This window comes from Strigops habroptila, chromosome 2, assembly GCF_004027225.2.
Source record: "Strigops habroptila isolate Jane chromosome 2, bStrHab1.2.pri, whole genome shotgun sequence".
NCBI classification, from domain to species: domain Eukaryota; kingdom Metazoa; phylum Chordata; class Aves; order Psittaciformes; family Psittacidae; genus Strigops; species Strigops habroptila.
Window position 1 is genome coordinate 104,001,339 of NC_044278.2, and position 26,206 is coordinate 104,027,544.

Here is a 26,206-nt window from a genome sequence, read left to right on the forward strand (position 1 = left end):
AAGAGGCAGAGAAGTAAGAAGAATAGTTCTGGCTGAGGGAGCAGGTGGGTGAACTTTATAAGGCATCTGAGTGACCCATCTGAGTAGCTGGCTGCACTTTACCCAGTCAGTGCCAATAGAAGTCATACCAAACTCAGCAGCAGTAATGAGCCTTCTAATTTTACTTGATTTTCACAGCTGGGATTGTGAGTGCATCAATCAAATACTTATTTTTGTCTTTGTTTTAAAAAGCCCCTGGAGGGGAAATTTGCCCTTCACCTGCTTCCCATGTGGGAAGTCCAGCTGCTCTTTCAAGCTCAGTTTCCAGAGACAGGGTTGGCCTCAGCTGACATTCTTCCATAAGAAGATTGCTAATAATGCTAGCAGTTCTCTTCACAATCTATTTTTTCACTTTAGGAAAAGAATATCAAGGGAGGACCCTTCATGCCTGCTATTTAAGAAGGATTTGAGCTCTTTGTGAGAGAATACTTTTAAAGTGTTCTCTTTTCAGTGTCCTGTCCCCACTGCCTCCTATCCTTGCGATGCTTCCTGTGTCATCCATGGCTTCATTCCCAACACCCTGTATGGATTTTTTTCTGCTTTCAGGGTCTGACACTGATAAGCAGGGCTGCCACTGTACTGACCTCTGTGGCCAGCACAGCCCCTGGCAGTTGCAGCCGACACGCGTGCCCTGCTCGGGAAGCGAGGTGTCATTCTCAGCGTGCCACAGTGTTGGAGCCAATGCTTTCAGCAGCTAAACATAGGAGCAACATGACAGCTGTGTGAGATCATTGTGCTGCAGGAGCTTATCCAGTGGGGCAATGTTTTGGAGACTGGCACTGCATATTTTCCTGGCTTAACAGTCTACTCTGCCTGGTTACAATCTCCTTTTGTTTACTTGGACTCAGAGAGGATTTCTTACTGTGACTGTGGTGAACTTCGGTAAAGCTGAGATGTGGTGACCAGAAAAATGTGTTTTCCCTGATCTCTGTGCCACAAAAAGCAATACTGTAGCGCCAGTTTTGCTGCTTACTTGTGCTCAGTACCTCTTAAACTTCCATGACCAGGACTCTAAACATAAGGATGTTGGCCTCCTCCGCTAAACTGCTTGTGATAATACAAATAATTTCACTTACTATCAGATGTACTTTAACATGAAGCAGGCTTATTTTCTTTGGAAGGTTAATGTATCCTTATATACAATGCTGCAGATGCCTCTTAGTATTTGCAATGTTACTTTAACCTTCAACATCAGAGAAGTCAGCCTCAGCGCCTTGGCAGGAAAACAGGTTTTTGTTGGTTTTTTTTTTTCCCTAACTCAAAGCAGCAGAGTCATAGTAAAGTCCAGGAGTTTTCTAAGCAGGACTCCTCCGCCTGTTTGAGGCTGCAATAGTGCTGTGTTTTCCTCCTGTCAGCATTTTTTTTCTCTATCTCTGCAGGGGTTACCCTGTAGACAATCTATTTCCAGTGCATCTTCTGTGCAGCCAAGGACTGCAGAGGGACGAGAGAGCTCCTGAGTCCCTAGAAATCCCTAGTCTCACACCTTCAGCCACTAATGAAGCTCTTGTGAAGTGCTGCATTTTAAATGAAGACTGGCAGGGGTTGGAAGGACGTGTTTCTGGCAGCGGGCTGCTGGACCATGGGGAGTGACAGCACTCTGCATTAGCACATGGAGTTCAAAGCAGCAGGACTGGCAAGATTGGAAGAGGTCTCAAAGGAAAGGTTTCTTGCTTTCCCTTGGAGGGCAGCCTGACAGGTTAACATGGGTGGCTAAGGTGAGGGAATGAAAAATCTTAGAAATGCTTTAAGTGGTCCAGTTTATGTTTCTGTTAAAGCTTGTATCTGACTTCCCCAATTCTTCTGAGTTCTGCTTTAGGCAGAATTGATCACATGAACAGGAATATGAATGTGAAGTACAGAAAGAGCTAAATTTCAAAATTTGTAAGTGCTAATAGGTACCTGTGACAACTTGGAAAAGAGAAGCCAAACTCAGGATGTTATTGGTAGCACGTGGACTTCTGAGTCTTCATCAGCACTGACAAAATTAATCTAAGGCAGTCCTAAAGAGCATGAGCATAGCATGCTGGTGGTAAAGGAGAGAGACAGAAACAGAACAGTAAGGGTATTTACTGAAGCTGCTATACAGACAGAAGTTTTCAGAGGAGACTTGATAAAATTGTGAACATTTTAAATGTAAACATTCTTTGACACAGCAGGATAGTTAAAGCATGAAATAAAAAGGTAGAAAATCTATTATTTCTGTTATAAGAAATAGAATTTCTATTGTAAGAAATGTAAAAAGTGAAGAAATAATGCAGCAAAACGTCAGTTTGCATTGGGCTCCTGAAACCTGAGTTTAGTCAGGACTGTATCTCTTTAAAAAAAAAACAACAAACCACACACAAAGAAAGAAAAAACCCACGCTGGGAAGGGGGAGCTAAAGCCTCTGCTGCATTAGGCTGTTGGGAGACATCGGCTGCAGCAGAGGTCCTGCATCCCTCCGCAGCCTGCTAATTTTGTGAAAGAAGGGGGAAAGGATCGTTTTGTGGTCCAGATGCTGTCAAACACAAGCAACCAATGGAAGAAATGGCACAATGAGCAAACAAGCATGTGGAAGCAGTTTGTGAAGAAATAGTTAAACACCGAGCTTTGTCCCGGCAGATGCTGTAAGTACGAGCTCAATGGCAGATCCCGTGGTCACTGCAGCTGTTTGTGGGAGATGTTTTATGGGTATCCTGATGCTTTTAGCACTCACTGGTGAAGAAAGCATTGACCATGGCACATTTAATAGTGTATTTAGGCAAATAACTGTATTGTCTGTGTCTCAACAGGATATTGGGGTGACTCCCAAGCTGCAGTGCGCTGGAAGGGAGGGTGAAGCATGGGACTTTGCACATGAGCTTGTTCTCCTTCCCTGACGGCTTGTCTGGGCTTTGCTCTATAGATGTGCTAGTGGATTGCTGCAGTACCACCCTCCCTGTGCAAAGGCCTCTCTCTGAGTTTCAGCACTGCCTTCAAGCACTGGAACACACAATACATTTTTCACGGCACAATGGCTGACCTAATTTTAAAAAAAATTCCTACAATTACTTCTTACACAAACTTACTTCATGCCAAGTGCTTTATGCTCATTTTTTCTTATGTATGCAGTTGTAGAAAGCTTATGAAATTCCAATAGCTTTGTGTGTTACCATTGGGAGACTGGTTTTTAACATAACTCTCCCAAAGAGAGTGCCAAGTATGATTTATTACTCAAAGGAATGAAGATTTTCCAATCTTTGGTCTGTTTCTAGCTGCAGTAGATGTATGTGTTTTTAAATGTAAATATTTGTTCTTATGGAAATCTGATGTCTTGTTCTTTGGCAAACGACTTGCTGCTTTTTATACTGCACATGCCCTAATGATCTAGTAGAGCTTTAATAACAAGTTAAAAAGCAGAGCTAGAGCAAGTTTACTGCACTGTGTTTCTCAGCAAATTTTTTTTGGTAATCAGGCAATTATTTTTATTGTAGATAAAACTATTAATGTCAACAGAGTAAAAAACTGAGTAGTATTTTCCTTGTTATGAGAATATTAATTTTGCTTTCACCTGTGTAAGTACTGCACAAGGCATGGTGATTTGCTTTAAACCAAAGAACATCACCTATTTAATGGCCTCTGCGGCTGTTCCTTGGTGCCTACCCAGCTGCTGCAGAAACCGCTGGGAGCTCTCACTCCAGTGGCAGGGGAGGTAACAGCAGGGCAGCTGTGATGAGCAGCCTGTGCTGGCTGTTAAGGAGGATGAGTAGTTGATGCAAGGAGGAGTCTTCTCTGTGCATCCTTTTTGGGCCCTGGCAGAACTGCAGCTCCTGATGCTTATGGCTGCAGGTAACAACATACTTCTGCCCCCATCATGCTGATCACCTCAGTGGGGATGTGAGGCAGAGCCCCCCTTACACTGAGGAACCTATCGTTGCTTTTGGAGGTATTACAGCAATTTCTTATTGCTTGCTACCAGAAACTGATGCATAAGACAAATCTAGCACTTAATGAGCTTATAAGAAAATAATGTTACCTAGGGAGTGCTCCAGCAGTGAACGCAAATGCTAAGGCTGTGGTATTGTTAGTGTTCATTCTTGTTCCTCACTCTCCTGCGTCACCCTCCCAAGCAGCATCTCTGGTTGGAATCAGGATTTCCAAAGACTGAGAGAGTAATCACTTGCATTGTCATGTGAGTGTTATAAGAATACAAAAACTCAATCTCACACAGAGAATTTTTGTCCCCATACTGAAAATGTGCAGGACCATCACATAATTCAATTAGATAAAAATGTTTTATAGGCTGCTTACTGTTGTGTGAAGACAGTGGGAAAAGTTCAGCTCCTGTGTACTTCCATTGTTTTCAGCAGAATTACACTGGGGTGAATTTGGCAGTTTTGGGGCCAACTTGAAAACCTTTTATTTCTCGTCCCTCTTTCTTAATTGTTTTCCTGTTTCTCAGAAATTATTTTTTACAGACTCCAGGGCAACAGGCCCAGATTCATAAAAAAATACTATGGAGGATCTAAGACACCCAAGCTAGGACCAGGCTTGCCTGAGGCTCTCTGTAAAGTCAATGGAAACACAGGGCCACTTCCAGGAAAACTGATATACTGCATACCTAAAATTAGTCAGTGGTAATTGCACTTCACAATGGTTGGGGTTGCTTGGACCTTACTCTCAACAATAATAATTTCTGAAATACTGGATTTTTATGTTAAAATATAGGAAAATATAGGTTTTTACAATCCAAAAGAGCATTTTCTTGAAGAATTTAAACAGTGTCTACCTACATGGTTTGTATGAACCCTTGGAATAACACATGGAATTGAAAAAATGCAAGTTGGATTTTGAAATATTTGATCTTTTGGAAGATTTTTTAGAAATAAGTGTTAGTTCATTCAGCAATTTTTTTTGTTATACGCACAATTATTCAGCAATTATTTCTGCCTCAGCTAAGAAATAGAACAAGTCACACATTATTTGGTACAGTAGGTTTTGTCTACAGATCATAATCAGAATTTTCTTTATAAGTGTGTATTTAATGGATATATTTGCATTGTAGCAGTCTTGAACTAAACCTTGAAATGGGGTGGTCTACTTTGTCAGCATTTTTCATCTTCTTTTTGATCAGCTCAATAGAAGACAGTCACTGTTTGGAATTTTTAGTAAGTATATTGTTGGTTGTGATGGAGGTTCACCAGAGGAAGGAAGGTTTCACACTGCCTGTGGAGACCTAAGTGTGTTTATGCACAAAGAAATGTGCAGCAATGAAGATCAGACTATAAAGAAAAGGCTTAGTTATCTTCCAAAAAATTACCTGTAGAAATTTTGTCCATCCTGGTGAAACCAAAATAAGGCAGCATTTCTGATAGGTGATGATTACGCTCAGGACACCATGGGACAGGTGTTTTGAGCTCCTCTGGTGACCCCTCAGGAGGGCACAAATGTGTGCCATGCTCCTTTCAGTCATAAGGTTTGGCTTCTTTTTTCTCACAGAAGAATGGTTGCATATCCCAGTCACCACCTATTTGAGATAAGACAGCTGGTGGAAAATAGTAAAGGTCAGAGCTTTAATGCTCTCGTCTCCCATGAAGAAGGAACTAACAATGTTAATATTTAAATTACCAACTTTTTCCTGCTTTTGGCCGGGATAGAGTTAATTTTCTTCCTAGTAGCTGGTGTAGTGTTGTGTTTTGGCTTTAGTTAGAGAAAAATGCTGATAACACACTGATGTTTTAGTTGCTCAGTAGTGCTTACTCTACATCAACGACTTTTCCATTTTCTGTGCTCTGCCGGTGAGGAGGGGCACAAGAAGCTGGGAGGGAGCACAGCCAGGACAGTGGACCTGAACTTCCAAATAAATATTGCATACTATAGAACATCATACTCGGTATATAAAACAGGGGGAGTTGACCAGGAGGTGCCGATAACTGCTTGCAGATGGGCTGAGCATCAGTCAGCAGTGTAGTGTGCAAATCAGTCAGTTGTAATGTGCATCACTTGTTTTTCTAGGGTTGTATTTTTTCTGTCTCTTTTTTTTCTTTTTTGTCTCCCTTTACATTAATATTATTATATTATTATAATATTTTATTTAATTTTAAATATTAAACTGTTCTTATCTCAACCCACGGGTTTTACCTTTTTTTCTGATTCTCCTTCTTGTCCCACTGGGGGAAGAGACTGAGTGAGTGCCTGTGTGGTACTTAGTTGCTGGCTGGGGTTAAACCATGACACAGTTTTAGTTAAAGATTCAATGAAGTAAAAGGAACAGTTTGAACTTTGTTTTAGGTTAGGCAAATTTTACCTGGCTGGCTGTTAGTTATATCTGGTACGCTATGGAATTCTGAAGCATTGACAGCAAAATTATCATCAGGTTTTAACTAATGTAAGCTGAGATCCTGGAGAACACGATAGTAGCTTCAGAGTGGTCTCATGTACTTTACAAGCAAGCACCAGCTGTTGCTGAGTCCTGTTCCATAAAAGCATCTGCACTATGAAAGAAGTTGCTAATGTCAGATGTCCGGAGACCTGTTGAAAGAGAAGTGGAATTGCAGTACTGTGCTCTCAATCTTTGCTTTGCTGCCTGCACTTTCCCCATAAACTGCGTCCTGTAACCCTTACCCTTTCTTCTCAAATTTCTCCCTTCATATCCTCCATCTTCCCATCCCAGCTGTATTCTTACATGAATTACCACTTCTGATGAACTCTCATGAGGTTTTTTGTAACAGCCCTATCCACAGCCTGCCCCAATCCTCCAGCACCATCTCATATTTCTCCTGCTCCTCACGGTGGATTTGGCGGCCCTGGCCATACCTGTGATGCTAAATAAGAGTGCTGGGGAAGAAAAATCTGCTCAGGTCCTTAGTTCTCTCCTTTGTACTCAGTGGTGCAGCCAAGCTCATGCCTGCATAGGACTAGCACAAGCATGTGGTGAATCAGGGTCTCTAGAGAGTCCATGGACAAGAGATGGAGCAAGCTGTGCACTGAAGGCTGATTTTTGCACTGTAGAGTGACATGGAGTCTCTTTATAGGCATTAACAAGTAATTTTCACCTCATTACCTTCATGTTCATATTGGACTGGCATTGGAAATGCTTCCCTGGCACTTGGCATAGGCTCATGTTACCCCGGCAGCCCTGTACAGGGCAGTATCTCAGCCTAACAGTGTTCATCACATCAAATTAGATTTAAGAGCTGAAGAACTTGTTCTTTCTGGATTGCTTTGTTTACTTCTGTCAATTCTAAACATATCTCTTTAAATCATATTGGTGTAGCAGTAGTGGTGTGGAAAGCTCATCACTTTGGGATATGTAAAATTATAGACAATGCATTGCATTGGTTGCATATGTTAGAGAGCACTCCTCCACTGCAGAAAAATGGATTATTAGACCTGAAAGAGCTTTTTCATCTCTTCTGTGATGCCAAAAACTGATTTATTTCAGTTTCTCATTAACTGTGACAAGGATGATGTCAGACAAGTTGTGCATGCCCTGTCTTATAAATAATAAATGAGAAGGACCATGTCTTCTCTTTCTCTAATGGATCAGTGTTATAGCTGGATAGAAAATGCACCAGCCTGCTTTATGGAACATAATGGAGTAACAAAATTGCTCATACTCAGTTGAGCGTATTGATCCCAGGGGCTCCTGCTTGCCCCTTTATCTTAACCTCTGGCATCTCTCTCATCAAGATGTAAAATGCCATTTCGATTAAAAGGAAAAACAACAAGCTGTTAAGTTTTAAAAAAAACTAGAAATAACAGAACAAAATGCATATTTTGGTCATCTTAAACTCTAGAATATAAAAATCTTCCAAATACCCTTTCAATGGAGCTTCATTTCTTAATTATAAATGTAGCAACTTCAATCTGAAATGTGTTTCTCATTTCTTTGTATTGCAGTACTTGCAGAGAGAGAGTTGTTGTTATAATCTTCTCATTAATCATAATTTTCGCTAATAAGGTGCTGTTCAATAAAGTAGTTCAAAACACTCTGCAAACACTCATGAATGCAGCTTTATGATACCCCTGTTACTTAATATAGCTGTTTGTGAATAACATTAGTTCTGTTTCATATGGTGAAATGTCCATATTCAGTCCCTTGGTCACTTTCTTTCAGTGTTAGGCCACCTGTTTAAATTTTTTTAATTAGGTAAAAAGAGCACTGAAATATCTGTTTAGAAAGTAATACTTCAAATTGGGTATATTGTGAAGCAAGAGAAGAAAAAGGAGATGTTAAATCATGGGCATACCAAATCTTGTCAGAGTTCTTCTAAGAATATTTTTCAACAGTTGCTGTTGTGAATGGCACCTGTTAAATAAACAGGCTACTTGTCAGTGTTTTCACACTGGTTTGCAGCATCAGCAAATGAGTTGAGTATTCTCAACTTTAAAAAGATTTTCTCCAAACTGTCTTGGCATGCTGTGTCAAGCCAAATCTCTATGTTAATCTCCTTCCTTCTGCAACATTTGGTGTTCCTAGAGGAAAATTTTCAGCATAGTGTGTCCCAATTTAGAGACAAGGCCTCCTACTTATGAAGAAGAAATTCATACAGATAAATTCCCTGCTTAAAAGCATACTAGCCATAGAGAGAAAATGCCATGCCATTTGTCATCAGTTTTGGCTGATAAATGACAAAGAGATGGAAATACATCTGGTCATGTCTGTCAAACTCTCTCCATACTTGTATAAGTATATAGTGATCATAAGTGTCTCTTCCTGCTGCTTTTGTAAAAAAACTAGGCTTGGAGGAACAGAGAGAAAAAGAAAATGTGTTTATTTTTTATTAATATCAGTAACCTAAAATAAAATTTGGACTTGGCAACAAACACTTCAGAAGTATCTGTTGGTCTGAACAATGCCCTTTTCCAGGTAGATAAGCAGCACCCATCAGAGCTTGTTTAACTTTCCGGTCTGTTTCTGAAACAGCTCCCTATACTTGGCAGGAAAATTTGTCTGACTACTATGTGGAATTGTTCTGGACAAAGAAGATAGCCTACAAGATATTCCCCACTTCTTGCTTATGGAGCTGCCTCTCTTCTTGACATGAGTTATGGAGGCAAGTCTGTGGTAGTGACTTTACGCTATAAAAGTACCATTTTTACACAACCTAACCATCATTATTTCAGGCATTTTGACCTAAACTAAACCCTACTGTTTCCTCAGAACTCCCACAAATCTGCCAAGTCTACAGGGATGCCACATGGGACACAGAGACCCGGGAGCAGGGGTACACACTTACTGTGTGGCCCAGGCCTAGTCTGATTCTGACCTTGAGCACATGTGAGTCAGCATGTATCCGAAATGCTGGATTCTGCACCTAGGAAGGAGTAATGCCAGGCACAAGTATAAACTGGGAGAGGAGTTGCTGGAAAGTAGCTCTGCAGGAAGGAATGTTCTGTGAAGAGTGGCTGAGGACTTTGGGTTTGTCTAGTTTGGAGAAAAGGAGGCTGAGGAGCAACTTCATTGCTCTCTACAGCTTCCTGAGGAGAGGAGGTGGAGAGGGAGGTGCCGAGTTCTTCTCCCTGGTATTCAGTAACACGACGTGTGAGAAAGGTTCAAAGCTGCACCAGGGGAGGTTCAGATTGGATGTTAGGAAACATTTCTTTACTGAGCGGGTGGTCAAACACTGGAACAGGCTTCCTAGAGAGGTGGTCAATGTCCCAAGCCTGTCAGTGCTTCAGAGGCATTTGGACAATGCCCTTAATAACATGCTTTAACTTTTGGTCAGCCCTGAATTGGTCAGGCAGTTGGACTAGATGATTATTGTTTGTCCCTTCCAACTGCAATAGTCTATTCTATTTAGACTGGGGACCAGCTGGTGCTAATGGTAAGGAAGGCAGTTGTAGTTGCATTTTTCTCCTCCCTGCCTTCCAAAAATATCTTAAAGAACTCTAGTTTGGTAATGAAATATTGAAATTGCACAATCTTTCCGCTACTTCAGTGTTATGGCAACACCATGTCCTGCTAACAGGTACTACAGGTTCTGTTTCTTGGACTACGATTATGGGGTGTTGCGACTGTCTCTATTAGGCGATTGAGAACTGCTGTAAGGAGAGGCAGGTCTCCACACTTAGAGCAAGATGTTTTTTACTCACGTGCTGTAACAACTAAACCTTAAATATTACTCACACATGCCAGTCAAGCCCTAGGTATAAGATGCTATAAATCTGATGTTGCCTCGTTGACCCTGATGGCCACAATCTTTGATGGTTTAGTCCCTGAGGCTGCCGAGGTGGGTACCTGAATTGCTGAGGTGAGTATCTCCAGAGAGGACGCCTTTAACACCGGAGCGAGGGGAAGCACAGCGTCCCGGAGCCTCAGTTCGGAGCAGCAAGAGCGACCTCAACAGGACTTGCCCAGGAGCCGGCAGCTCAGCTCACGCGAGCAGCTGACTCACAGGGGGCGGCGCCAGGAGTGGCGGCACCAGCCCTCAGTGGGGAAAAACCCATCCCAGGGAGCGCGAGCGACCAGGAGCGCGGCGCGGCAGCCAGGGCGTGGCGCGGCAGCTTGCGCGGGCAGCGAGCGGGACGGTGAGCACTCGCCTCAGGACCAAGGCCCGCTCTGGGAGCTCTGCCCCGGCGGTGGCCAGCGTAGGCACCCAGACAGAGCCGATGAGAGGGGAGGCTGTGGCGCAGACCTCGGACTGTAGAAAGTGCCTCGACTGGTCTCTTGAGGCGAGGGTGCACAATGGACAGGGCTGCACTCGGTGCGCCCTGGTGGAGGTCCTCCTGCAGCAGGGGCTGAGCTGCGGGAGGCTGTTGGAGAGCTAAAAGATGCCAGGGAAGCTGAGAGGAAGCTGGGCTGCCTGCTCCAGGCCCAAACCATGCAGGGGCTGCAAACGTCCAGCATTGCTCACATAGGAAAGAAGGAGGGCAGCAACCCAGGAAGCTGGGAATTAGTTAAGAGAAAAACTAACAAAAAAAGGAGGAAGAGGACAATTAACGACAAGGGGCTTCCTCCTAAATCTGATGTCCCCACCCAGAACCGCTTCGCAGTTCTGCAGGAGGCTAACGAGAAAGCACCCACCACACCTAATGAGCATCCTGCTGATGCACCAGTAAAGAGGATCACTGCTGGTGCCTCCAGGAAAAAGCAGAGGGTCATAGTAGTAGGGGACTCTACTTTGAAAGGCACAGAGGCACTCATCTGCCGACCTGATCCAGTCTCGAGGGAGGTGTGTTGCCTGCCGGGGGCTCGGATCAGGGGTGTTGCTGAGAGGCTGCCTGCTCTAGTAAGTCCTGCTGACTATTACCCCCTCCTAGTGGTCCATGTGGGTGCTAGAGATATAGATAGCAGTAGCCTGGAGAACATTAAGAAGGACTACAGAGCCCTGGGAGAGGTGGTTAGGGGCTCTGGAGCTCAGATAGTTTTTTCATCGATTCTCCAGGACAAAGGGGAGGACCTTAAAAAAGCTAGGCGCGTTTGGCAGGTTAATAAATGGTTAGAATGGTGGTGCCGTAGTCAGGGGTTTGGCTATTTAGACCGTGGGGCTCCATTTGGGAGGCCAGGTCTGCTGGAGGCTGGTGGAGCTGGTCTGACAAAGAAGGGGAAGAGCTGCTTTGGTAGGAGGCTTGCCAGGCTGGTCAAGAAAGCTTTAAACTAGATATGTTGGGGGAGGGGAGCATTGATCCATCCCAACACTCCTGGTCAGTTGCCAGCACCTATAATAAGTGCTTGGAGCGATGTAGAGATGTTCCAGCTGCCCCAGTCATTGAGTCGGCTGCATTTGGAGCTCGGCTAAGGTGCCTCTATACAAATGCCTATGGTATGGGGAAACAAGCAAGAGGAATTAGAGATGTGTGCAAGGCTACGGGAATATGATGTCATTGGTATCACAGAAACATGGTGGGATGGCTCCTGTGACTGGAGTGTTGGAATGGAAGGTTACAGGCTGTTTAGAAAAGACAGGCCAGGCAGACGGGGAGGGGGCGTTGCTATCTATGTCAGTGATAGGCTAGAGAGTATGGAACTCTGTCTGGGGACGGGTGATGAGGTAACAGAGTGTTTGTGGGTCAGGATCAAAGGGAAAACAGCAATGGGGGACATTACGGTGGGGATCTGCTACAGGCCACCTGATCAAGAGGACTCTGTGGGTGAAGCGCTCTACAGACAGATAGGAGCAGCCTCACGCTCGCAGGCCCTTGTCCTCATGGGGGACTTCAACCATCCTGACATCTGTTGGAGGGACGGTACGGCCCGGCACAAGCAATCCAGGAGGTTCCTCGATTGTGTGGAAGACAACTTCCTCTTTCAAGCAATAGAGGAGCCGACAAGGAGAGGTGCCATGCTTGACCTCGTGCTCACCAACGGGGAGGGACTGGTTGGAAGTGTGACACTCCAGGGCAGCCTTGGCTCTAGTGATCACGAGATGGTTGAGTTTGAGATCCTCAGGACAGTGAGAAGAGCATGCAGCAAGCTCACTGCCCTGGACTTCAAGAAAGCAGACTTTGGCCTCTTCAGGAACCTCCTTAGTAAGGTTCCATGGGATACAGTCCTAGAGGGCAGGGAGGCCCAAGACTGCTGGTCGATATTCAAGGATCACCTGCTAGGTGCTCAAGAGTGTCGCATCCCGACCAGAAGAAAGTGCAGCAGGAGGGCCAGGAGACCTCCATGGATGGACAAGGAGCTGCTGAGGAAACTTAGAGGGAAAAAAGCTTATAGAAGGTGGAAGTGAGGACAGGTGGCCTGGGAAGAATATAGGAGCATTGCCTGGGAAGCTAGGGACCAGGTTAGGAAAGCTAAGGCCCAGCTAGAATTAAGTTTGGCAATGGATGTAAAAGATAACAGGAAAGGATTCTATAGATACGTAGCAAATAAAAGACAGACTAGGGACAATGTGGGCCCTCTCCGGAAGCTATCAGGAGAACTGGCTACCATGGATTTGGAGAAGGCTGAGGTTTTTAATGACTTCTTTGCCTCAGTCTTCACCAGCAAATGCTCTGACCACACCATGAAAGTCTTGGAAAGCAAATGCAGGGACTGTGAAAATGAAGACCTTAGGCCCACTGTAGGAGAGGATCAGGTTCAAGACCATCTGAAGAACCTGAATGTGCACAAGTCCATGGGACCTGATGAAATCCATCCACTGGTCCTGAAGGAGCTGCCGAATGAAGTTGCTAAACCACTGTCCATCATATTTGAAAAATCCTGGCAGTCAGGTGAAGTTCCCGATGACTGGAAGAAGGGTAATATAACCCCCATTTTCAAGAAGGGGAAGATGGAAGACCCAGGGAACTACAGACCAGTCAGTCTCACCTCTGTGCCTGGCAAAATCTTGGAACAGTTTCTCCTGGAAAACATGCTAAGGCACATGAAAAACAATGAGGTGGTTGGTGACAGCCAACATGGCTTCACTAAGGGGAAATCCTGCCTGACCAATTTGGTGGCCTTTTGTGATGGAGCCACAGAAGTGATGGACAGGGGCAGAGCAGTTGACATCATCTACCTGGACTTGTGCAAAGCGTTCGACACTGTCCCGCACGACATCCTTGTCTCTAAATTGGAGAGATAATCAATTTGGTAGATGGACCACTTGGTGGATAAAAAACTGGCTCGATGGCCGCACGCAAAGAGTTGTGGTAAATGGCTCGATGTCCAGTTGGAAGCCTGTAACGAGTGGTGTCCCTCAGGGGTCGGTGTTGGGACCGGTCCTTTTCAACATCTTTGTCGGCGACATGGACAGTGGGATTGAGTGCGCCCTCAGCAAGTTTGCCGACGACACCAAGCTGTGTGGTTTGGTTGATACGCTGGAGGGAAGGGATGCCATCCAGAGGGACCTTGACACGCTTGTGAGGTGGGCCGATGCCAACCTTATGAAGTTTAACCAAGCCAAGTGCAAGGTCCTACACCTGGGTCAGGGCAATCCCAGGCACAGCTACAGGTTGGGCAGAGAAGAGATTCAGAGCAGCCCTGCAGAAAAGGACTTGGGGGTGTTGGTTGACGAGAAGCTAAACATGAGCCGGCTTCAGTGTGCGCTTGCAGCCCAGAAAGCCAACCGTATCCTGGGCTGCATCAAAAGAAGCATGACCAGCAGGTCGAAGGAGGTGGTCCTGCCCCTCTACTCTGCTCTCGTGAGACCTCACTTGGAGTACTGTGTTCAGTTCTGGTGTCCTCAACATAAAAAGCACATGGAGCTGTTGGAGCGAGTCCAGAGGAGGGCCACGAGGATGATAAGAGGGCTGGAGCACCTCCCGTATGAAGACAGGCTGAGAGAGTTGGGGCTGTTCAGCCTGGAGAAGAGAAGGCTGCATGGAGACCTCATAGCAGCCTTCCAGTATCTGAAGGGGGCCTACAAGGATGCTGGGGAAGGACTCTTCCTTAGGGACTGTAGTGGTAGGACAAGGGGTAATGGCTTCAAACTTACACAGGGGAAGTTTAGATTAGATATAAGGAAGAAGTTCTTTACAGTGAGGGTGGTGAAGCACTGGAATGGGTTGCCCAGGGAGGTTGTGGATGCTCCATCCCTGGCGGTGTTCAAGGCCAGGTTGCACAGAGCCTTGGACCACATGGTTTAGGGCAAGGTGTCCCTGCCCATGGCAGGGGGGTTGGAACAAGATGATCTTAAGGTCCTTTCCAACCCTCACTATTCTATGATTCTATGATTCCATGAAACAGCTGAACTCGAGAGCTCTTCAAAGATCAAAGCTGGAACTGGAGGGCTTCTTCTGTCTTCCCCAAGTGCCACTGGAGTCTATATACACTTTTCCATGGGTCAGGACCAGTCTGGTCCAAAGTCATACTTCTTCTCTCTTCACAGGTCTGGTCTTTTTCTTCAGGCGGCTGCTATGTATCTTCAGGCTGCTTCCTGATTCCTTCTAATAGTTGCAGATTGAATACCTTTATAATCAATTTGATACTATTACCTAACTATACCATACAAACAGCTATTACAAAATATTTTGCTCCCTGCTCTAAATCAGAGTATTGGGCAGTCTTGTGGTATGCCTGGGTGCAAGCAAACGTCAACACTGAAATTCCCTGTAGGGTTGGAAAACACGTGCTGGAAGAGAGCAGTGCTCTGCTGTCATAGGCTTTAAAGCCTTTACTGGAAGAAGGCTTATCAGTCTCCAAAGCTGACACTTTTCTCTGCTTGCATCTCCTTTTGGAGGGCTGCCTGAGAACCTCACTGCTTTTATAATTAATTTTTCCCCACTCTAGGCTCAATTTATTCTGGGATAATTTAAAGCTATGTATTTTTGTGCCCTCAGGATCTAATAGGTTAAATAGGACTTCCTCTTTTCCTGTGCTCATTTGTCTCACAGATTTATAAATAATAATCTCACCTTCGGGGTCTTTTTCTTTCATTCTCCCAGGCTAAGGAGGCTAGTTTCTTTTAGTCTTCGCTTAGAGGACAGGCTGTTGATTTCCTTGGCCATCCCTGTGGTTTCAAGTCATGTCTTTGGGGAACTCTCATTAGCTTCTTATTATCATCTGCCATACAGCTGGTTCTGTATCTACATTCACTGTAATAATTTCCATCTTTTCCTGCTTAACTGATAGTTTTCATTGTGGTCAGTGTTTCTAAACTTCAGGAGATGAGATTTATGCCATTTCTTTTCTCTGGAAAATAATTTTTAAATCGAAGATATTAAGTTGACTCATATTTTGTTGTATTTTAACTTATTTTGCATTTGCTTTGATGTCTTTAATTAGTCTGTCCTTTCTAAAGCTTTGCACACTATTGATGTTGCATAAAGGATCTGTAGTTGCCCAGATCGCATTTTTTTTCCAGTCATATAGTACTAACCTCTCTTTGACTTATTAAAAATATTTCCTACTAAGGCTGCAATTTTGTGTTCCAGAGTTCTTGGACAGCAATAATCCGGTTTCTTTCAACTAGAGTGAGGTAACTCCTACCTCAGTTACGGAATCTCAGTTTCTGCATATTTTTTCTACTAGCCATGTAATCTTGGTCCCCATATTGAAAGCTAAAAATAAATGAAAATGTTCCCTGCCTCTGTTTCATTACCTCTGTTACAGGTTGTGCATGAGGCTTTCTAAGTAAAAAGCCATATCTCCAGTTGTGCCCAGAAATCATTTGGAAGCTGTTGCAGAGTAGGAGCTGCATCCTTTGGTGAAGTGGTACACCACACATAGTCTGCAGTTCAAAACTGCTGTGAATGTCCCTGACATGATGAATCAGAGCTCGGTTTCATCAGATGCAGTTCTATCAGCAGCAGACACTTGCCTCACCTGGAGATACCTCAAACCACAGCTGTCTGCATACCTCATGCCTCCTGAAGGAGAGAATGACTTGGCAGGCTCATGATGTTATCAAGATTATCTCATTGTAAGCTTTCCAGTAATTTAACATAAAAAAGGTTCTTTGCAATAGTAATTTTGGACAGGATAAATATTGGGAGAAGGCTTGGCTTCTTGAATGCTCCTTTGGGAGCTGTTAATATCTTCTCCTCCATGAAAGTGTTGGGAATATTCTGTAGCTAGACTTGAAATTCTCTCGTCAGGCTTTTGTCGGCCAAATGCAGATTTCCGAGTTGTAGGTCTGAGAATTTCAATCTACCTCAAACCTTAAAGAAGGAGATACTGCAAAATGAATTCATACAATAAATAAATCAATCACATTTATGTATATCTGATACAGTGTTTTGTGGCTATCAATCCTGCCTGAGTCCAAATACCTGTAAGCAAAAGCGGGAACCTCCAGATAGTAATAAATACTCAATTTTAATGAAAGAAAAAAAATAATTCAGCATTTGAAACATCTTTGCTTCTCAGGACGTTTAAACTACTGTGATAAGCAGTCCTTTCCAATCTTCATTGCAATCATAAGAATAATAATGAAAAAGACCCCGAATTGTCCTTAGAAGATAGAAAGTCCAACTGCTCCTAACAGCAGGATAACATCTATCCTGCCCGGCCATCTGTGCTGCAAGGTGATCAAAGAGGAAGATGCTGGGTCAGAGAAGGTAGTGAGACTTCAGCTATAATTAGAAGCTGAGATTACTCAGTGTTCCGGGAATGGTAATGCCTAAACCAAACACCAATTCATTTTCCTGATTAAAGACACTTTTTTTAAAGATCTGAACCCATTTTTTTAAAAGATCTGCTTTTAATTTAAATGTTGATATAAGATTGGTAGGAAAATTTGAATATGGCTAACCCCTTCACTTGGAGGTGTCCTGGTTTCTGCTGGGGTAGAGTTAATTTTCTTCCCAGTATCTGGTACAGTGCTGTGTTTTGGATTTAGTATGAAAATAATGTTGATAACACACTGATGTTTTAGTTGTTGCTAAGTAGCACTTACTCTAAGTCAAGGACTTTTCAGCTTCTCATTCCCTGCCAGTGAAAAGGCTGGAGGAGCACAAGAAGTTGGGATGGGACACAGACAGGACACCTGAACCAAACCAGAGGGATATTCCATATCACAGAATGTCATGCTCAGTATATAAACAAGTGGGAAAGTTGGCCAGAGGGGGCTGATCACTGCTTGGGGACGGGCTCGGCACTGGTCAGTGGGAGATGAGCAATTGTATTGTGCATCACTCGTGGGGTTTTTTTTTTGTTGAATTTTACTTATTTTTAGCTTCCCTTTTTTTTTTTTTTGGTGATCTCCCTTTTCATTAGACTTAATATTATTATATTTTACCTTATTTCAGTTATTAAGCTGTTCTTATCTCAACCCATGGGTTTTTCCTTTTTCCAGTTTTCCTCTCAATTTCACTAGGGCGGGGGGGGAGAGGAGTGAGCAAGTGGCTGTGTGGTACTTAGTTGCCAGCTGGGGTTAAACCGCTACAGAAGATAAAAGAACAATTATTTTAAACATATAGTGTGAAAGGAAAACTTTCCACATATATGTATTAGTTACGATAATCATTTGGAGTTTAATTTACTTATAGGTAAGAAATTTTCCTAAGTAAACTTTTTTTCTGCTTTAGACATTTGAACATAGACAAATACTTCATTATTTGTGATCATCTGAAACAAATAACACAAGTTGTATTCTGATATAGTATACTTAAGACTGAACTGTCTGTTAGTAGTTTACAAGGTAGGAGGCAAAACAGATAAAAAATTCAGATACCAAGATTAGATATTCATAATTTAGGGCATAACTGACATTATGGTGAATAAGTATTCTTCCTCAGTTCATCTTTAAAAGAAGTTCATTTACTGTTTCATCTTAAGCGCATTTCTGCAAAGTGCATTTCTGGTCCACTTTTTGACCTCATGTATCTGTTATAATGGTCTTCTGTGTACAGTGATGTAAAGGGCCTTCAGGTAACCATGAGAGGTATTTGGTTTTCCTTGTATTTCAGCCGCTAATAATGTTGCAAAACAAAAATCAAGGTGTGAAACCAAGGTGTGAGTTTTCCAGGCTACTCTTGTAGAAAAATGCTCAAGGAAGATATTTTTGTAGCTAAAAGCATCATTTTAGCAATCTGAAAAAATATTATTAAAACAAAAACAAAGGGAAGGAAATCTGTAAAAGTACTCACTGCCCCGTTGAGAATCATGTTTTCAGAACACTTGACTAACTACTTTTCCTTCCAGCCCTGTATCACTTGCAGAGTCTGACTTCAACGAAAACTACTGCTGGCATAATTATTCTGAAATGTTAGTATTTTCTGTACAGGGGCTAATTTCCAATCCTGTCCTTCCTCTGGTTTCTCATGTGGCTGACATCCCACTGTTAGATAATTCACAGACTCTGTATTGGCAAGTCTGTATAGAACAGTGCACTGCTATGGTGGATGGTCCAGACTAGCTCAGGTACTAGAAATTATACAGCTGTGTTAGCGTTCAGCTCAGACTTAGCGTACCCTTCTTTAGAGATAGTAGAGCTTATCAATTGATCTCTAAATGCCATCGTATTGTGCAGTCAAGTCATAACCCATATTCCTGCTGTTTTTTTCTCTGCTTAATTGCCCCATGGTTCATATGTTTGTGACTGCAGAGCTTCTTATGTTTCTGTATTATGGTTCACAGACAGCTTTAGTTTCCCATTTCATTGGAAAACCTATTAAATGGTTCAGAACTAACTCTAAGCACAAATGGTTCTTCTGCTTGTTCTTTTGTGTGGCACCCACTGCTTCCAGTTTCCCAGGAGAGGTCTTAAAATCTCTGAGTTTCTGGAGAACAGCAGTGAGGTTTTCACCACATAGCTCTTTCTCTCAGTTTTGGGTGTGGTTTTTTAAGCCTTTTTCTGCAGCTGCTGTGTATTGGTGAGAAATTACTTTCATTGGTTATCTATTAGGTTACTTCATCAGAATTTGATGAAAGGATTCTTCACCCATAATTCAACCATGCAGCCCCAGATGGTTAAGATCAAATCATCCCAGTGTAAGATCATTTGAAAACCACAGAATCAAACTGTTGATTAGTCATATTATTACAAAGAATTTTTAGAGCTTTCATACTGTTGCATGTAGTCATACTTCCTGAGTCACCTTTTCCATAAAAAAAGTATTGCAAATCTTGTGTTCAGCACATTTACTTGTTGGGAACTGCATTTCCTTTGTTCCCTTGAGAAAGAAACAGATGAGGTTGGCACAGGACCTATTTTTTCTGTATGTGTGTTTCAATTAACTTAGTCTTATTCTCGACAGTAAGTATTGTACTTTTTTGTGGCCCTGAGACAAATTTCCTCCACTCCATGGCTTAGGGTAGCAGTCATCTTAGCTGATGTATCCATCCTGGAGAACTACAGGGCTGTTAGCTCTGCTTACTGCAGCACTGGATCGTTACTGCTCCACTGCTTCTGGTCTTGGAGCTAGCAGCTGCTCCATTTGCTCAGGTAACTCTGAACTGTTTTGCAGTATATCATAGAATCATAGAATAGTAAGGGTTGGAAAGGACCTTAAGATCATCTTGTTCCAACCCCCCTGCCATAGGCAGAGACACCTTGCCCTAAACCATGTGGTCCAAGGCTCTGTCCAACCTGGCCTTGAACACCGCCAGGGATGGAACATCCACAACCTCCCTGGGCAACCCATTCCAGTGCCTCACCACCCTCACTGTAAAGAACTTCTTCCTTATATCTAATCTAAACTTCCCCTGTGTAAGTTTGAAGCCATTACCCCTTGTCCTACCACTACAGTCCTTAAGGAAGAGTCCTTCCCCAGCATCTTTGTAGGCCCCCTTCAGATACTGGAAGGCTGCTATGAGGTCTCCATGCAGCCTTCTCTTCTCCAGGCTGAACAGCCCCAACTTTCTCAGCCTGTCTTCATACGGGAGGTGCTCCAGCCCTCTTATCATCCTCGTGGCCCTCCTCCGGACTTGCTCCAACAGCTCCATGTGCTTTTTATGTTGAGGACACCAGAACTGAACACAGTACTCCAAGTGAGGTCTCACGAGCGCAGAGTAGAGGGGCAGGATCACCTCCTTTGACCTGCTGGTCACGCTTCTTTTGATGCAGCCCAGGATACGGTTGGCTTTCTGGGCTGCAAGCGCACACTGCTGGCTCATGTTTAGCTTCTCGTCAACCAACACCCCCAAGTCCTTTTCTGCAGGGCTGCTCTGAATCTCTTCTCTGCCCAACCTGTAGCTGTGCCTGGGATTGCCCTGACCCAGGTGTAGGACCTTGCACTTGGCTTGGTTAAACTTCATAAGGTTGGCATCGGCCCACCTCACAAGCATGTCAAGGTCCCTCTGGATGGCATCCCTTCCCTCCAGCGTATCAACCAAACCACACAGCTTGGTGTCATCACAAACTTGCTGAGGGCGCACTCAATCCCACTGTCTATGTCACCGACAAAGATGTTGAACAGGACCGGTCCCAACACCGATCCCTGAAGGACACCACTCGTTACAGGTTTCCAACTGGACATCAAGCCGCTTACCAAAACTCTTTGCGTGTGGCCATTGAGCCAGCTCTTTATCCACCGAGTGATCCATCCATCAAATTGATGTCTCTCCAATTTAGAGACAAGGATGTCGTGTGGGACAGTGTCGAACGCTTTGCACAAGTCCAGGTAGATGACGTCAACTGCTCTGCCCCTGTCCATCAGTTCCGTGGCTCCATCATAGAAGGCCACCAAATTGGTCAGGCAGGATTTCCCCTTAGTGAAGCCATGTTGGCTGTCACCAACCACCTCGTTGTTTTTCATGTGCTTTAGCATGCTTTCCGGGAGAATCTGCTCCAAGATTTTGCCAGGCACAGAGGTGAGGCTGACTGGTCTGTAGTTCCCTGGGTCTTCCACCTTCCCCTTCTTGAAAATGGGGTTATATTACCCTTCTTCCAGTCATCGGGAACTTCACCTGACTGCCAGGATTTTTCAAATATGATGGACATGATATGATATGCTACAGATGTATCCATACCGAATCTACTACTTAAGGTTATGGCCTAACTTCACTGTCTGCTGCTGGAGGCTGTCATCTCTCTTCTAACAATAAAGTTTTCACAAGGAATGAATTTCAATGACTGTCAGATCACCACTGATAGTGGTGATCACCACTGACAGTTGTGAGGCAAAGAGCAGGAGAGGGTGTTCACTCAGCTTGAGGGAACTACATAACCTTGCTGCAGATAACAGACCTTAATGTTGCTTTGAACTTGCCAAGGACCCCGGTGTGTGTTTTGATGAGCAGTGTGTCTGTGCTCTCAACAACATTCTTGCTGGTGCAGTTTTTTTCTCTTCTAAGTCTCATGGTTTCAGTAGATGTTAAAATTGCCTAAATGAAAAGCAGTTGCAATTAATTCTTTGAACACATTCATAAATCAGGCTTTTCTCAAATACCTGTTTGGGCACCTGGTTCATGTAGTCAAGGTTAAATACACTCCCAGATTTGTGATTGGCTGGGCAGAGTCTTCTGTTGGTTTTGCCCCCTTCACTCGCCATGTGGCATATAGTCATCAACTCAGGCCTAGCTGGGAATTTTCTTTGTGCATGAAAATTCCTGCTATTCTAGGAACCTATGGCAATTATGGAGTTGCTGTTCAGTGATTCTGCTACTTGATGGGATCTAAGAGTGATAATTACTCTTTCTATTGCTAGTGTGGCCTTGGAAGGGAGTAGGCACAAACAACATTTGGTCTAAAAACCCCTGTGACTACAAAATTTGCCCGGTTTTTCATCTGTTGAATATTTTTACCCCGTACATATATTTGACCTGTTTTATCAATGCATCAAAATCATCATGCTCTAGAAAAAAGAATCACTTTTGTACAGCTACTATCAGTCTGTCCTCTATATAAAAACCAACAAGAGTGCAGCATTTTTATTCATTATAATCTTAATAGCATTAATAATGTAGTATTCATAGTATTAATACTAACAATAGTATAAATAGTATTGGAATAGTGTTGGAATTTTTGAAAGCTTTTAGTTTACTTGTAATCTTAAAATATTACGTAATAAAGCATGAAAGCTCATGAAATGCTTAACAGTATAAATGCAGAGCCATATACTTTGTTGATGGCACTGATTTACATTTGCTGATGGCCTGGACTACTTGTTTCAGTTGAATTTGCTACATTAAAACTGCCTAGGCCATAAACATATTAAGGACAGATCTACTTCCAGCATTTCTTGCTTGCGGGCATATTGTTATATTACACTGTGTCAGGTCCATCTCAAATTTCTGCAGAACAGCTATCTTTGAGAAACGACTCTGTACACATGTGGTACCTGCAGTTGTGTGATAGCCTTGAATTTAATTTAACCTTTGATACAAATGCATTTTGAACCCAGCTAGCATACTTGTGCATTGACAAGAACAATTCGTGCTTACAAGGTGATTGTCTTCCCAATATCTGGATACTTGGATGGTCTTTTTTTCAAGGTTTAGCTTCCTCTGGACTGTGCACCAGTTCTTGTTATATTCGTAGTGAGTGTGGTCTAGGGTCATTCAGACCTACTGCAGCTATTGTGCAGTATGGGATTGTAATTACGAGAATTAAACCTGCCGTATGCTCCTGCCTCATAAATCCAGGAGAAAGCAGAATTTAATTAAACAGTTGAGCAATTTTGTGTTTGTAATGGTATACAGGAGATTACAAATTAGTCCTGAGATGACCCATACTACTTGAGGTCAGCGAGTACACCGCAGGCATATTGGGTTTCCGGCGTGTTCTGCCTCTCTTGGCGCTCAATTGCCAGCCTTCAGTTTTGCCAGATATCCTTACTTTTTCCCTTTTAAGGGGATGTTTCTCTCATGCTAACAGGTTTAGAAGAATGCAAGTTTTCTATTTGTGCCACAAAGCACATCTGCCTGTATTTGCTGGTAAAACTATTATTGGCAAAACCAAAATTATGTCATATGCATAAGATAGGAGTTGCAGATTATCATTCAATTTATAGCCTACTAAGAAAGCATTGTGTGGAGAGAGTGAAATGTCCTAACCCCAAAAAAGTGCTTTTCTTCCATTCTGTTTACATATGGACTGTTTGCAGCTGTGATACTGAAAGGAGCTATGATTAGCTTAAGGTGATTGTGCCATGATGTGTCCTTGAACCTTGAAGACAAATGCTAGATACAAGCAAGGTACCCATGAAGGCAACGGATGGACAGGGTATCTTTGCCTGTGCACATCCCACTAGTGACCAGCCATGCTGCAGCTCTGGTCAGCACAGCTCTTGTGCTGTGCTGCTCACAACTGCTCTCCTGCTTGAAGCTATGTACCTTCTGTTGTTGCAGTCTTTCTTATTCCAACAGAAGTCAGCATAAGCAATAATGGTTTTGTGATCAAATTGTGCTTTAAACTGTGTAAAACATAATTTGAGGATTAGCTACTTCTGTGCTTTGTTCACAAATTTTCTCCTCTAAACTTTAGATTGTGTTCAGTAATTCTGATGGTTCTTGCATGCTTCCCAGGCTGCTGGATGGAGTGTTAACAGTTTTTATTTAGTTGTTATTGTTGAGGAAAGAAAGTCAAGGTATGTGTAGTTTAGGCTGTATTTAGTAGAATGTGAAGTGTAGGCTGATCCCAATATTAAAAGGATGGATGAGGAGTGAACAGATAGGTAGTCAGATAACCAGTAATGGTTTTCACACCAGAAAATTTCTGAAACTTTAATATATATATATCTACCTCATTTGCAGGCAAAATTAGGTATTTGCATAGCTATGCCTGTGGCATCATACCTGCAACTAATCACAGGCATTCACAGAACTGAAGATTGTTTCCCTAGATTGACTACCAAACTTTCTCCACTAAAATTCAATTAAAGACAGACATAAAATCCTCCAGCAAAGGTGTTTCCTTTTGAATACTAATAAATCGCACAGAAGAAAATTGGCATAGGCAATGGTTGTAACTGTTTTTTTTTTTTTCCAAGGAGAGATCTTTTATTATGTCTATACTAACAAATTAAATGACAAAATGTTCTCAGATGCTGCGGCTCAATAACATATAAAGCTATAAGGTAACCTGTATGACTGCTTCAGGCACTGAAGAAGTGTAAGGTCAGGAAGTTAGTGTGCCAGGGTCAGGCTGTATCTGGTATCCAACAGCCAAGTTGGCTCACTTTCTTACCATAGGAGACAACATAGAAATGACCATGTCAAAATCTTTCTAGGACTGTAATGTTATCTGGTAGCAAACTGAAAACACCAGTCAGTCATATCCATGCTGGCAAAACCAAGCTCCTTTGAGGACTATCAGAATGATTTGCTAATGTAGACATGTCACTTCATGCTGTGATATAACTTGTTCTTCTGATAAGCAAATTAATTACTGAATTAATAATTTTTAGGCTGCTTTCAAGTACTTTGCACCTATCCATTTTCTGGACAAGGTGTCATTGTAAAAAATCCTGGAAGATATTTTTATTTTCATAGGGTGTGTCAGTACCAACAGCAAGTAACATATCAAGGGGCTTTCAGTGCCATGGGAGAAATACAGCAATTACTGACTTACTAAGATAATGGATTTAGCTAGAGTCTTGTCAGTATGCAAGTCATGCACAGTCCTATGTGCGAAATCATGCACAAAATCACAATGAATTAAAAAGCTTCCCCACAGCAACATAATAAAGGACAATCTTTGAAAGGCCAAACCTAGAAATAGAATGCAGTCTGAGAAAGTGTGTCACTCACTAATTATGGAGAGGCGGTCTCTTAAAGTCATAATTAGCTTTCTATTACAAACCTATTTTTTCTGTTTTCTTCCCCAAGACAGTTGAAGCTGCTCAAATAACTTTAAATATTTTTCATGCGCCATTTTACTAATGGTGTTTTAGGGTAAATGGTATAAGCTTGCCTGGTCTTCCAACTATGGCTGCTTTACAGAGTGCCAGGACCCACTTGAACCTGGCTTTCCACTGCAGCCAAAATGCCTTTCCTTGGTGCTCCCCTCCCAGCTGCAACCCATTATGCACCAGGGCTGCAACAGTTTTACTCTCTATGGAATCATTCATACCTGGGTAAATGAGGCTGGATTTTCATGGCTATTTACTTAAGTCTGCATTACTTAAGTATGGCTTAAGTGTGGAACTTTTCTTTCATGTACATGCTAGATATACATCTCAGCATCTGTAGAAAGAAAAATTTATATTGAAGCTATTTAGTAACACATTATGCTAAGTTAAATTCTCCGTGATGCTTTTCACAGCAAACATGCATTCAGAATTCATCTTCAGTCTGTACACTTTGATATTTCATTTACTACCTGAATAAGTATATTCCTAAGTATTAAAAAAATTTTAGATACTCAAGCCACAAATTCTACCCTCCTTTCTTTCATACCATGTGTATTTCAGTGTCATACTACATAGTATACTAATTCATCTTCTGCGATTTAGCCACAGTTGTTTCCCTTTCTGGGTCAGGAAAGAATGTCTCTGCATTACTGTCTGAAGAGCGACATACACAACTGCATATTGTGAAAAGACTTGCCAGCACTGTCAGAGGCTCAGAGGTGGATTTACATTTGCACAATTGCACAATAATGGAATACCACTGTTGTCCTCCCAGTTCTCTCAAACATATCCTCCTTGGGTAATAAAATATTTTCTGATGCTTGACAGCACATGCCTTGTCTTACTTATACACTGTTCTGGTGTGTCAGCTTGAAGGAAATAGTTTCTGAAAGTATGCACAGGACCTATATAGATGGGAGTGGGGGTTAGCTGGGAAGACTTTGAATCCTCGTTATGGAAAGTCGTTGCAAGCTAGCTAATCTCTTCCCCTAGCTGCAAGCCATTTGAACAGAGGGGCAAAATCCTTCTCTGTAAATGTTCTGTCCATCTTTTTATTTTATTTAATGGCATAATTTTAGGTCAAGGTTGTAATATACATCTTAGA

The 26,206-nt window shown here is 42.8% G+C and overlaps 1 protein-coding gene across 1 annotated transcript in view; it reads left to right on the forward strand.

Moving 5' to 3' along the window:
* The first annotated feature begins 2,421 nt into the window (after positions 1-2,421).
* The window catches only part of SACS (sacsin molecular chaperone), a 66,965-nt gene continuing 43,180 nt past the window's right edge, over positions 2,422-26,206 (forward strand). Inside the window, exon 1 of the mRNA XM_030476018.1 lies at positions 2,422-2,645. The gene's annotated coding sequence lies outside the window, so the exon portion shown is untranslated. The remainder of the gene's footprint in view (positions 2,646-26,206) is intronic.